The following is a 3,884-nucleotide window of genomic DNA, read 5'->3' as shown; positions in this document are numbered from 1 at the left end:
CCCCCCTCCCACCCCAAGCGGTCCCTCGAGCCAGGCTGGAATGTGCGTGGTAGGGACAGAACCAATCCCATTAGCACGAGGAGATTGTTTTTCGTTTGGTTTTGTTGTTGTTGAATCACCCGTGGCTCCGCTTCTTTGGGGTAGGTCTTAGGAAGGAGAACGAGGAGAGGAAACCCATGGATGTGTTTTCCCGGGGTGGCCATCCCTGGCATGGCGCTCCCCTGCCGGCCTGGCTGCCTGATTTTGGCAGCACCATGAGGTTTCCATCTTTGAAGGCCTCGAGGGCTTCGCTGCCGGCTCCAGGACGGTGCCCGGCGCTGTGTGAAGGAGCATTTGTAAGGGCGAGGGCTCAGCTCCCACGCGCGGGGTCGGGAAGGTGCCGCAAGCCAGCGGCGCTGCCAGAGCTCGCTTTGAAGCCCTGTCCAAGTCCCCACCCCACATCCTCATCCTCTCTCCATCTCTGGATGGAGACTTGCCTCCGGTGGGGTTAAAGCTGAATTTACGGCTCTGTGTGGTGGTCAGGACAGCACCGGACTGCAGCCATGTGCTAGCAGGAGCCGGGCCAGGGGCAGCGAGAGGCAGCTGGAGCAGCTAGAAAATATCTTCTCCCCAGCTGAGAGAGGAGCCCAGGCTCTTTTCCATCATCTTCAAAAGCCCTGCTCTGGCAGAGCCCAGAACCGCTGTTTCACCCTGAAACATGAAAGACTTTCATTCCTCCAGCACAAGGCAAGAAGAAGAAACCTCCCCCCTGGCTGCTTTGTGTCCAGCAGCATCTCCCTGGGATGCGAGTGGGAAGGGGAGCGATGGGTACAGACCCAGGTGAACCAACACCGCGTCCACTCTGAATCAGGAGAATTGGTCACAAATCACGAAAATGGGGGTTTGGCACATGTATGTGCAAGGCAGGGCCTGCTCGGAGTCCTGCCCCACGCTGCTGTCCCACTCCTGGGCACCCCAACGCTCTTCCCAAGCAGAGACACCCCGGTGGGATACGGCCCAGGGCTCCAGGTCCCCGGCAGTGGGACAAGGAGTTGTGAGTGCTCCCCAAGTCATCCTCGGCATGGGAGAGCACGGTGAGAAATGGGGGCAAACAGCACCGTTGGGAGCAGACGGCAAGAGGGGAGGGAAATCCGTGCGCAAATGCATTCACCGCGTGGCCCAGCTCCTCAGCTGGAGTGTGCGAGCAGCGGTGGAGCCGGGCCAGCTCCCGGCAGCTGAGACTTGCCGGGGGGGGAAAGGAGGGGGCATTTTCCAGAGGTGAGAACAGCAGCCACAGAGAGAGCAGCCGGGGGGGGCCACCGACCCCAACCACAGCCAGAGAGACCCCCGCAACCCTCAGCACAGGGGCCGAGCGGTGGCACCACGCAAGAAGGGAGATGCTGCGGGGGCCCGTGGTGGCAGGGTGGGGGGCAGCTTGCTGGCCTCCCCCTGCTTTTGGAGGCCACTTATTGCCGCAGCGTGGCTAGCAGCCCCCACGTACCGGTCCGTGATGTCTCGCCGACCTGCGGGCAAGTGTGCGGCGGGTGAGCGGGAGGACGCAATCGGCCGTGGGCTCACGGTCCCCGGCGCCCTGGTCGCTGGCGGGAGGGTGCGAGTCCCCCGCGGGCTGTCGATGGGGCCACACACGGTGAATTTTGCTTCTCCCTTGAAAAAATAAAAAGAGGGAGCGAGAAGGAAAAGGCGTCGGATGGAAAACACCCCGGCTGCCTGCTGGGGGGAGTGGAACCAGCTAATTTCATGCGTCTCCTTCTTGTTAGAGTGGGGTCCCTCCTCACCTGCTCCTGGGCACGGTTTCCTGCCCCCCCGAGCCAGCAACGAGGAATCTGATTCCATTTTAAAGGCGAGGAGCTTGTCCACGGTTTGTAGCCCGGCTGCCATCCCAGGAGGGGACCCGCTTGGAGCCGCTGCCCGCGGCGGGCAGGGTTTACCAGCTGTCCGCACCAATCTTGTGCCCTGCCACCTCCCTCTGCATGGCAGGGGGGTGCAGAGATCCCGGTGTTGGGGCTCTCCCCCCCCCGCAGCACCATCCCAGGGGGTTTCCCTCTTTGCTCCCACTCGCACCCAACCGCTGCTCCGTCACTGCAGGGGGTTTGGGGGCAAGTGGCTGCCAGCACCCTCGCCCGGCCCATATCGGGGCTCAGTGCTGATGCCCTGGGCTACGTATGGAAAATGCTGGAGAAAGACACCCCGGGACACGCCCGCCGGGGGGCACTCGGTGGCTGGGCCCCAGCTCGGGGGCTCTTGCCTCTGGCTCATCGGTTTGTGCCTCCCCCCAAAGGCTGCTCAGCGCTGGGCTCCCATCCCTCAGCCCTTCCCTCTCGTCCTGCCGGCCCCCAACACCCCTCTGCCCACCCCGGGCCCCCGAGGCTGCCTGCGGAGAACACCCTGCGAGCCCCCACATCCCATCGCCCAGGGAATGCGGCCAGGGCACAGGCTCTGCCTCCCACGCCGGCCCACGCTCCGCAGGGCACAGGCAGGGCAGGCAGCGAGCTGAAAACACCAGCCCTGTCCCCCTCCCTGCTCAGGCAGCTGAGCCCAGCCCGCAGAGCGCAGCATCCCCCTCCAGCACCCAGCGCTGCGTGGGGGTGACATCGCACCCCCAATTTAGGGACGGGCGGGGGCCGTGCTCGGGCAGCAGCAGCTGCTGGCAGGCGGCCGACCAGGCTCTGCATCCCCTTCGGAGATCTGCTTTGGCTGGGACTCGTGTCGAGCCCCCCAGCATCCCCCCGCGTCCGAGCAGCACCTCCTCGTCCCCAGCTCCACATCCCAGAGAAAACAAGCAGCCGAGGCCAGCACCAGCCCCCAGCTCCTCGGGGGCCCCGCGCTGCTGCTGGCTCCGAGGCCGGGACCCCGCTGAGCTACTGAAGTGCTAAAAACGAGCCTCCAGGCCCTTGCGTGAGCTTTTGTGTCGTGCTTGGCATGGGGAGAGCTCGGCTGTGGCGTGGACACGGGCTCCGCGCCAGGAAAAACACACGCGGCGGGGGAAAGGTGGGCGCGTGCACGTGCCAGCGCGTCCTGGCCCTCAAGCCCCGGGCGGCCGCGGCGCGTTTCGCTGACGTGTCGCACGCACAGCCCGATTTACACTTTTCCTCCTCAAAACGGGCGCTTGGGTGTCAGGAGGCGATTTTCGGTGGGGAAAAGCCCTCGTCGCGCAGCCCTCCTGTACGTGCACACGTGAGCATGGGCACGCAGCCCTCCCCGCTGCCCTGGCTCAGCCTCCTCCTCCTCCTCCTCACAGCTGACGGGTGGAGGTGTTGGGGTGCATGGTGGTCCCCTGTCCACCCACCCCATGGGCGTTGGCACCGCTCCCCAGGGAACGCAGCATCTCCTGTTTCGTTTGATGCTGAATCTCTGGATCCGGTGAACCTGCAGCCTGCAGCAGAGAGGAGCGTGGCTCCGTGTCCATGCCAAACAGCCCAAGCAGGGGATTTCTCTCCGGTTTGCTGGAGGTTTCATCCTGGCTCAGCTTGCTCGCCGTCCTGGTGAGCTAGGAACTACCTGCACCCCGCCACCGGCCCCACGCAGGGGCTCAAACCTGCTCCCCAGCTGGTGACGGGCACCCCGTGAAGCCACCGACTCCTCCGGGTCTGGTACAAACCTTTTATTTCCCCTCCGTCCGCGCCGCTCAGCCAGCCTGGGGCTGGGTTTGCCCTTTGGAAGTGAAGCTGGGGGGGCTCCGTGGCCGCCCCTCTGCCCCCCACCCCAAGCTCACGGCCCAGCACAGTCGCACCCCAGGGACGGGACAACACCACAGACTCCACCGAGCTTTAACCGAGCCAAGCGGCCAAAAGCAACAATGAAAAGTGTACCCCAAAACGGACACGAGACCCTCCCACCCCCCCAACCCAGTTCCCCAAACCCAGATATGTCGCACGGGTGAAAGT

The sequence above is a fragment of the Athene cunicularia genome (genome assembly GCF_003259725.1).
Source record: "Athene cunicularia isolate RWA chromosome 28 unlocalized genomic scaffold, athCun1 chr28_part1, whole genome shotgun sequence".
NCBI classification, from domain to species: Eukaryota; Metazoa; Chordata; class Aves; order Strigiformes; family Strigidae; genus Athene; species Athene cunicularia.
This window is presented reverse-complemented; position numbering follows the sequence as displayed.